General features: G+C 44.2%; 1 non-coding gene across 1 annotated transcript; it reads right to left on the reverse strand.

Moving 5' to 3' along the window:
• Positions 1 to 8,514: 8,514 nt before the first annotated feature.
• On the reverse strand, positions 8,515 to 8,646 carry LOC111726577. Its single transcript, XR_002774323.1, has one exon. It is a non-coding gene; the product is annotated as a small nucleolar RNA SNORA13 (small nucleolar RNA).
• Between the last annotated feature and the right edge of the window lie 1,849 nt (positions 8,647 to 10,495).

Genomic DNA, 10,495 nt, shown 5'->3' on the forward strand with positions numbered 1-10,495 from the left:
AGGAGACTCGCTTGAGCCCAGGAGTTGGAGGTTGCTGTGAGCTGTGATGCCATGGCACTCTACCCAGGGGGATAGCTTGAGGCTCCGTCTAAAACAACAACAACAACAACAACAAAAAAGAATCCCGAGGAGTAACTCAATGTCCTGAGCTTTTCTTCTGAATGACGGTTATCTGCTATTACCAAGGAGTCCTTGAGATCCTGGCTAAATGCATGGGGGAAATAAGAATAGGATATAAAAAAATGTTTGGTGGAGGTTGATCAGTGTTTCTTTCTTTCCTTCTTCTTTTTTTTTTTTTTTTTTTGAGATGGTCTCAAGCTGTGGCCTTGGGTAGAGTGCAGTGGCATCACAGCTCACAGCAACCTCCAACTCCTGGGCTTATAAGTAGCTGGGAATACAGGTGCCTGCCACAACTCAGGGCTATATATTTTGGTTGTAGTTGTCATTGTTGTTTGGCAGGCCAAGGTTGGATTCGAACCTGCCAGCTCTGGTGTATGTGGCTGGCACCTTTAGCCACCTGAGCTACAGGCACTGAGCTGGTTGAGCACTGTTTTTGATAAGACTTCTCGGAGTCAACCCCATGGCTCACACTTGTATTCCCAGCATTCTTAGAGGGAGAGGTAGGTGGATCACCTGAGCTCAGGAGTTTGAGACCAGCCTAAGCAAGAATGAGATCCTGTCTCTACTAAAAAGATAAAAACTAGCCAGACATAGTGGCACACACCTGTAATCCCAGGAACTTGGGAGGCTGAGGCAAGAGGATCTCTTGAGCCCAAGAGTTTGAGGTTACTATGAGCTATGACGCCAGGGCACTCTACCTAAGATGACAGAGTAAGACTCTGTCTTTTAAAAAAAAAAAAAATGTCTCTTGGAGTAAGGAACAAAGCCTCCCAAGGCAGACCTGTACTCCCTCCACCCCCACCACTTCTAACTCCTCATTCCCAAGTATCCTGTCTAAATCCATCTCTTTATTCTTCTTTGGACAAAACAAAAACCAAATACAGTACTACGCTTATCCCCACTCCTCGGTATATATTCATGTATCCTGAATATTTCCTCCACCCGTTCTCCATCTCTTTCTTCCTTAAAGTCCCATGAAAGTTCTATTTCTTGGCTCAGCGCCTGTGGCTCAAGCGGCTAAGGCACCAGCCACATACACCTGAGCTGGCAGGTTCAAATCCAGCCCAGGCCCACCAAACAACAATGATGGCTGCAAAAAATAGACAAGCGTTGTGGCAGGTGCCTGTGGTCCCAGCTACTTGGGAGGCAGAGGCAGGAGACTCGCTTGAGCCCAGGAGTTGGAGGTTGGTGTGAGCTGTGATACCACAGCACTCTACCCAGGGGGACAGCTTGAGGTTCTGTCTCAAAAAAAAAAAAAAAGTTCTATTTCTTACCGTTTCATTTAAAGTTCCCATGCGTGGCCTTCTTCTCCAGACGTCTCCAGCACTTTCCCATCATTGAAAATAGACCAACATTCTATTTGGCCATGTTGGCCTTTGTCTCACACATTCCCTTTGTCTCCCAACTCCTGGAGAACAGTCAACTCTTTTTGGACAGTATTGCTTTTTATGTTTATTCATTTCCCACTGTACCTCCTAGAAGTTCTATTGGGTACTTTGAAATACATCTTTAGTATTGATTGATTGGTTAATTGATTGCTGATTTATCTCAACAGTGTCCTCTAACTTGAGTGCCGAATGCTGCAATCAGAGGCAGGCTGCTCCCTTGGTAAGGCGGCCTCTGAAGAAAACAAGGACTAGGACCAGCAGGGCAGAAGGACGTGGTGCAAGTTCATCAACTTGAGTCCAGGGGTTGAGGGTGACAAAGGGAGACTCTGTCTCAAGAAAAACAGTGTATCCTTATTTTTGCAGATACTGAATTTGTGAATTCACCTACTTCTCAAAATCAACACACGAGGTGCTCTTCCCATCATTGGTAAGCACCTGCGTCACAGAGCGCTGAAAACTTTTTACCACCCAGCACACATCTTTCCAGCTGAGGGGGACTAGCTGTGGACAGCAGTGCTCTGTCATCTTGTTTCAGCTGTCACACTGTAAACAAGAGTCCTCTTTATATAGGCTATTATAGTGTTTCCTCATTTTTGTGCTTTTTCTTGATGATTTCGTTATTTATAATGGCCTCCGAGCACAGTGCTGAAGTGTGGTCTGGAATTCCTAACAAAAGACTATGATGTCCCTTATGGCATAAATATACATGTTAGACAAACTTCCTTCAGGCATCATTTACACAGCTGTTGGCTGTGAGCTTGGTGTTAAGGAATCAGCAATATATTATTAAATAAGTTGCTGTCAAACAGAAACATACATAAAACAAGGTTATGTATAAATCAGTTGATGAAAATGTTGTGGCCAGAGACTCACGGGAACCTAAACTTGTATTTTCCCTAACAACAAAGGTTCAGTATGAGCTACCTCAGTGTTCACAGTAACCTTGTAGAACAGGACTATCTTGAATAATGAGGATTGACTATGTATAAGAAGAGCCTGGCCAGGTACGCTGGCTCACGCCTGTAATCCCAGCACTCTGGGAGACCAAGGGAAGTGGATTGTTTGAGCTCAGGAGTTTGAGATCAGCCTGAGCAAGAGTGAGACACATCTCTACTAAAAATAGAAAAACAAGCCAGGTGTTGTTGCAGGCACCTGTAGTCCCAGCGACAGGAGAGGATGAGACAAGAGGATCTCTTGAGCACAAGAGTTTGAGGTTGCTGTGAGCTATGATGCCACAGCCCTCTACCTGGAGTGGAAAAAAAAATGTTGTAAGCACCAGGGAAATCATATAACAAATGATATAAATATGCCTTAAGTATTTTGCTTGAACGTTATTATCAGATACTTCATTTGGTGCCAATCTCTCACACAAAGCCAAGGCATTCCCTCTGGGCGCAGACCTCCTGCTTACCATTCTGTTGTCATTTTTTGGTTCCTAGGCCACACCCAGGAGACCTCATCTCTAATTTCCTATTACAGTATTTAAAGCAGAGGAAGGGCCTGCAAAGCCATCTTCCTGTGTAATCTTTTTTTTTTTTTTTTTGAGACAGAGTCTCAAGCTGTCGTCCTGGGTAGAGTGCCATAGCATCACAGCTCACAGCAACCTCAAACTCTTGGATCAAGCAATCCTGTTGCCTCAACCTCCCAAGTAGCTGGGACTACAGGCACCTGCCACAATGCCTGGCTGTTTTGTTGTTGTTGTTGTTGCAGTTGTCATTGTTGATTTAGCTGGCTTGGGCCATGTTCGAACCCGCCAGCCTCTGGGTATGCAGCCGGCGCCCTCCCCACTGAGCACAGGAGCCACATTCCTGTGTAATCTTATCTGTGACTGCTACTTCATCCACACTCAATTCAGCAGGGATTATTTACTTTTACCACTCTTGCTCAGTTCAATATTCAACTCCAAATGTTCAACTTAGTTTTACATAGGAGCAACTTTTCCATTCACAATTTTAAAGTTTGTATTTAATGAAATTGCCTATTTTATTTGCAACCCAGGCACAATTGCCATAAAGCAATCAGCTTTTGCAAAACTACGCAAGTGTTCCAGACAGGAGAAGAACCACCTTGCTGGAGGGAAGACATGCTGCCTTACAAAGGGAAACAAGTGCAAGGGTCACTTCATCCAGGTTCGTTGAGCAGAGTTGATTTCTGAGGCTTTCTCCAGCCAGGAACTGGGTAGGTTGTTTTTATTAAATTTTCCTCATCAAGCCTAACAAAGATTTTATTCATTACATTTTATAGATAAGAAAACAGTCTCAACAGAGGGAAATCACTTGCCCAGAGGTCACCTCCCCAAAGTAGACATGCTGGATTTGAACCCCGTGCTTCCTGTCTAACTGACATCGAAGCTTTACCCTTAGATCACAAAGCCTTGTCTAAGATTTGGCTTTTTCAGCCTAAAATACGACAGCACAGTGTTGCCAGAAGTAAACAGAGCTAAATCTTAGCTGGCTGAGTCCTCAATTCTTTTATGTTATAAAGGAACAAATCAGCTACCCGAACAATAAATTATTAACATGGAGCCACATAATAATAGTAACAACACTGATAACATACTCAGAGTTTGAATCTTATAAAACTTACAACAGGCTCAGCGCCTGTGGCTAAAGTAGCTAAGGCACCAGCCACATACACCTGAGCTGGTAGGTTTGAATCCAGCCCAGGCCCGCCAAACAACAATGAAGACTGCAACCAAAAAATAGCTGGGCATTGTGGTGGGCGCCTGTAGTCCAGCTACCTGGGAGGCAGAAGCAGGAGAATTGCTTGAGCCTAGGAGTTGGAGGTTGCTGTGAGCTGTGATGCCACAGCACTCTACCCAGGGCAACAGCTTGAGGCTCTGTCTCAAAAGAAAAAAAAAACTTGCAATACAGTTAATCTGTCATTCAGTATACACAGAATTGTACGACATGGTAGTTAAACCAAAATAGTAAACTCTATGTTCACAATTGTCTGGTACAATAAGATCAGGGGCTTCTCAGCTCCACTGAGGAATGTCCACGAGGAGAGAAGAATCACTGTGACATCATTTCTGCCTCTCTTCCAGGGAGGGGGCCCCAGCGTCATGTCTCCCTCCTTCCTGACCTTCTGCCTGCTCAAATCAAACTGGCCTCAGCTTCCCTGTCCCCAATTCTAAAAGTGCAAACTTGCTTTCGAGGTACCCTTGTGGTGCCTAGGAACTCATGTTTTTAGTTTTTCATGTTGACATAATTTTAGACTGACATGAAAGTTCCAAAAATAGCACAACGAATCACCATCCATCCATCCTTCAGCCAGATTCTATAACTGTTACTCTTTAACCCCATTTGTGCTCACAGTGCTTGCACTCTCTCCGGATCCATCTTTGAATTTTCTGAACTGCTGTTTGACAGTGTCACAGGCCTGAGGACCCTCCACCCTCGATCATCATCTGTACTTCTCAATACTTTACCGAAAAATGGAGACGTTTTCTTACCGGGAAGCTAATATGAATACAATACTATTAATTACTCTGCAGTCCATATTCAAATACGGTCAATTGTCCTAATAATTATACTTTACATGAAAAGAAAATGCAAGCTCATACTTTGCTTTTCATTTTTGTTTCTTTAGTCTTCCTTTAACTTAGCACAGTTCTGCAGGATTTCTGCTTCATGATAGGGATATGTTTGGAAGAATATAGGTCAGTTATTTTGTAGAATTCTCTCAGTTTTGTCTTAGGTGATATTTCCTTATAATGAGATTCAGATTTTGACTTTTGGGCAGGAGGACCCCTGACAGAAAGCGCTGTTGGGCTCTTCTCAGGGGGGTGCACCAGAGGGTCTATGTCCCCCATGATTAGGAAGATTAATTTTGATTATCTGGTTAAGAGGGTTTCTGCTTAACCGAAGAGAAGGGGAGATACGGTGGATAAAGCCCACTCTAAAGTCATCATTTCTCCCATTATAGGTTATCAGTATCTTGTAGGGAGGTACTTTGATATTTTAAGTTTCCTGTTCTTCATCACACTTTTACCCACTGGTATTAGCATCTGTTGATGATTTTTTTCTTAGGTTTTCCTTCAGTGAGTGGTGATTCTTGCCTAAATCAATATTACTGTGATGGTTCCTACATGATGTATCCTATGATTCTCAAATAGAAAGAACTTTCCACAATTGAATTGTGTCAGTAAAAGAAGGTAGAAGAAATTTGGGAAAATTGGGGCAAGAATCAAGGAGAAAAGAAAAAAAAATCATTTAGTTTGTAGAACAGTCTCATAAGGTAGTTTCACCAGAGCTTACTTAAGTTCTATCAGCATTAGGAGAACAGCAGTTTGTATGAAGGCAGAGGACGAGGCGTCACAGTGCCCGATAGACTGTGAGGAAGCAATTCTGTGTATTCTGTGTTCCAGAGGCAGGGACTGCAGACACAGGGAGATACCTGGTAGGAAAGGGGTGCAGAAAAGACCTCCCCCAGGGACCAACCTCACATGAGTGCCTCCTGCAGACACCAGCCTGGAAAGCTGGCTGTGACTTTATTCCTTCTGTGTGATACAGTCCTGCTAATCTTTGGAAAGTTCACAACAACAAACAAGTCCATTAACAAGGGTAAGGAGCGCAGGGGCCAGTCTCCATGAGTAAGCAGAGGTTATAGGCTCACACTTGGCCACTGTGCTTTCAGGCTTTTCCACCCAGTTTCCTATTCTGTATTCTTTTTTTTTTTTTTTAATTTTTTACAGCCTCATTTAAAGCTTTTTTTTTTTTTTTTAAAGACAGAGTCTTACTCTGCCACCCTGAGTAGAGTACTATCTCATCATAGCTCACAGCAACTTCAAACTTGGGCTCAAGTTCCTCTTGTCTCAGCCTCCTGAGTAGCTGGGAGTACAGGCACCAGCCACAACACCCAGCTAATTTTTCTATTTTTAGTAGAGGCAAGTCTCACTCTTGCTCAGGCTGATCTCTAACTCCTGAACTCAGATAATCCTCCTGCCTCAGCCTCCTAAAGTGCTAGGATTTACAGGTGTGAGCCACTGCACCCAGCCAATTCTGTCCTCTCTCTCTTTTTGGAGACTTTTGATAGAGTGCCATGGTGTCATAGCTCACAGCAATCTTAAACTCTTGGCCTCAAGTGATCTTCGTGCCTCAACCTCCCAAGTGGCTGCAACTATAGTCACCCAGCACGAGACCCAGTTACAGGGTCTTGCTCTTGCTCAGAGCGGTGTGAGCCAGCCGAGTCAGGCCAATTCTGTTAACCAGTTTGATGTAAACATTACAAATTGTATATAAAATCAGCACATTGTACCCCATAAATGCAGTAGTGTATACAGTTATGATCTAATAAAAAAAAAATAAAGTTCTCCTCCTCACCTCCCAGAAAACAAAGTCTGCCTGAGTGGGTTATATATCTCAGTGACAGGAAGGTGAGTGTCCGGATAGATTCTGCTCCTCCAGCTGTCAGGAAAAGCCACGTTCCCTCTGTCTCATCTCAACTGTGCATGCCAGAGGTTCACCTCCACTTTGGAGGGTGCTCTGCCATACCCCCATCTGGAGATAGCCTGTCTGAATATGTCCACCTCCCCCGGGCCCCCCCACACTGGGACTCCGGCCTTTAGGAGAGTAGCATGTGCCCATGTGAACGTGTGGGTGGAGTGGAAAACACTGAAAAAACTTCACATGCTACCAGGGAAAACAGGTCACTTGAGCACACGTGATTATAGATACCAAGGAATTAATAAAGAAAAAGGGAAATTCTTTTGGCTAAAGAAAAATGTTAATAACTTTTATAAAATATGATTTATGTGTAAGTTATCACAATGCATAGTTTCTTAAAATCTAATACGAATAGGTATGCCTGAAAAATATAGTTATGGCCAAATGGATTCAGCACCTTTCTGAGTCAAACCCAGTCTCCAAGTAGCCAGGTCATGTCTCTGTGGATCTTCACGAAGTGTGTAAGTTTGTTCTAACTCAGTGTAACACACGTAATAGGTACATCAGCTGGCAATGTTAATAGAGTCTCCTAAGAGCCACTGAGTTGGTGTTGTTTCTTCATCACCCTAAACTGATTTGAGGACTTCATAAATTGCCCACAAATCATTGGCTTACAGCAGTGTCTCTGCTGACCTCTGGGGTGGGCAGGAATGTCACACTCCACAGCCACATAGTGTCCGTGGGGCGTCGCATCCGAGACACCTGGAACTGTGCTCTCGGTTATTCTGCTGCCTTAACCACTGTCATAGACATGACAGCAAAATAGTTTAAATCCTGAGCAAAAAGTGAAGCCCATGGCTATCTGTGATCCTTTCTAGGGATAGGAACAAACTCAGCCTCCTCCCAGCTTGACACACGTCCACGTGGAAGGGACTTGTCCATGGTACCCTCTCGTGATGAACTATCAGGGGCCCTTTAGGGCCAGGCGAGGCCATCACTTCTCATTTATTCATTGACCCTTTGAGCCAGCTCATGTTTCCATCCATGCAGCAGCTCCGGTGTGCCAGGAGGAAGACGGCACACCATACTCAGTCCTACAAAAGTGGTTTGGTAGCAGCTGTTGGGTAAAGAGGTAGCCAGATGAGGATGTTCATGTATTGTCAATAGTGGATTTCATATTCTGGTAACATTCTGTGTCTGCTTGACCAGTGCTACCCTGCGTTTATGTGGGTATATTTGGTTTGGCAACCATCATAGAGGTTCACGTTCTTAGACCGTGTTGCCTTTGAGTGACTATAGCCTCATCTGATGCTTCTGTTTGGGGGCTTGGAAGGAAGCATCAGCTGAGTCTCCCCTAGCTCTCTGTAGAGGCGGGTTTTCTTTTTCTTTCTTCTTTTTTTTTTTTTTTTACTTAAATCTCAAACACATTAACATTTATTCATATCCATTGTCATAAATGTATTGTTATGCGCCATTCAAAGGCAATTATTTCAGTACTCCTCAGGCTCCTGGAAATTTTAAGTTATCCAGTCAACTCTTGTGAAGATCAAATTTTCAAAATCCTTACCAAGAACATCCTCTGGTAGGCTCGAGTTGATCCCACATGTAAACAAAGCACTGACTATTACTTATGCAGCCCCTACACCAAAGATACCAAGTTTAAGGGCAGGAAAAGGCTGCAAAGTGTTTAATTTATGCCTTTTTTGACACCATATCCACTAGTTTCCAAAGTGAATGGGAACACAAAGGGGCACTTAGAGGCAGGTTTTCACCCCTTCTGTACATGGGCAGCAGCATTGCTGTAAGCTGGGAAGTATTTCACAGGAATCAATAGAGCAGAATTAGTGTGCAGGGTGTTCGTGTGTGTCAGGGGACCCTGGTCGGCTGTCCTCCCAGACTGTGTTAGACCAACAAGCTAATGACAACACGTGCCACAGTGCAGGGGAGACCTCCATGCTTCATTGCAGTTACTGTCCATTCCTTACTTCTGCCTCCAGGAAAGTCCAGAAAGAGCAGGGCATTCTCCAGGCCACTCAGTAAAATCTTCACCTCTCCCTGAAAGGTAAAGTTCATCTCAGGGCGGATTTACAGTTTTCTCTGCCTCTGGGTGTGTCTCTCTGTTTACCTAAATAGTTTATTCACGTCTGTTCCTGGGAAGTCCTGTTTACCTTGATTCATTATTGTTAAGCTCTGAGAATACTACTACTCTAAAAATACAACTGTCTTGTGACTGACTTAGGGATTCTTCAGATCTGATGTTAACTCATAGGCAGAATTCAAAGTTACAAGAACATACTGAATTCATAAAGTTAGAACTTAAGACTATGTTCATTTAGCTCGCTACCAACAGGAGACTCTAAGTTGCTCTGTTCCACGGCCCGAGGATGGTGAAGCAGCTCTTTATGCACTGTGATTGCTGGGTAAACTGCTGAATTTGACTGTTTGCCCACCTATAATATGAATCACCTCAGGCTCACACAAGGACTCTGAATGCAGTCACAGGACCCAGGAATCCTATTCTAGGGACAAAGTGGGGATGGGAGGAAGTGTTGGAGAAGGCAGTGTAGAGCACTGGCCGATACTGTGAGCACGCACGATACTGAGGGCATTTGTGGTGGCTCGGGCCATGTCTACAGATGCCTTTATGCCTTTTTTTTCTTTGAGACAGGGTTTTTGTCACCCATGCCAGAATGAATGGCATAATAGCTCACAGCCACCTCAAAGTCCTACCCTCAGCTGGGTGCCTTGGCTCATACTTGTAATCCTAGCACTCTGGGAGGCTGAGGTGGGTAGATTACTTGAGCTCAGGGGTTTGAGACCAGCTGAGCAAGAGCGAGACCCTATCTGTATTAAAAATAGAAAAATTAGCTGGGTGTTATGGTGGGCACCTGTAGTCCCAGCTACATAGGAGGCTGAGGCAAAAGGATCAATTATGTCCAAGAGTTTGAGTTTGCTATGAGCTATGACGCCACAGCACTCTACCCAGAATGACAGAGTGAGACCCTGTTTCAGGAAAACAAACAAAAACAAACAAACTCCTGGGTTCAAGCAATCCTCCTGCCTCAGCTTCGCAAGGAGCTGGAACTACAGATACCAGCACGTCTAGTTAATTATTTTTTTGTGAAATTGGGTGTGTCTTATTCTTGCTCAGGCTGGTCTCAAACTTCTGGGCTCAAACTATCCTCCTGCCTGGCCTCCCAGACTGCTAGGATTACAGTTGTGAGCCACCATGACCAGCCATTTATGTCCTCTGATTCCACTCACATGCCTCCCCTGACGCCTGTCTCACAGGGCCAAGTCTTACCATCCTTCGTGGACCAGCACACATGCCGCCTTAAAGATGCCTCCTCCAGATCCAGCATATCTCTTCTCCCTTGAGATCCTGTGGAAAGTTACCTTGAGCCCTTGCTGGCACCTGTCACTTTCTATCTTTATTCTAATGCTGTTATTTATCTCCATGAAGCTCTCGTACCGGACGTGACCTCCTGAAGGAGGACCTAAGCCTATTTCTTTTGCTTTGTTGTTTTGTTTTGTTTCTTGTCGTTGGTTACCGTAAGCACTACGTGCATTTAAGCAGAAGGTGATCAGAGTGAGTTTCTA

Source organism: Otolemur garnettii, unplaced genomic scaffold, assembly GCF_000181295.1.
Source record: "Otolemur garnettii isolate 467f Iridium unplaced genomic scaffold, OtoGar3 scaffold00071, whole genome shotgun sequence".
In the NCBI taxonomy this organism is placed as follows: Eukaryota; Metazoa; Chordata; class Mammalia; order Primates; family Galagidae; genus Otolemur; species Otolemur garnettii.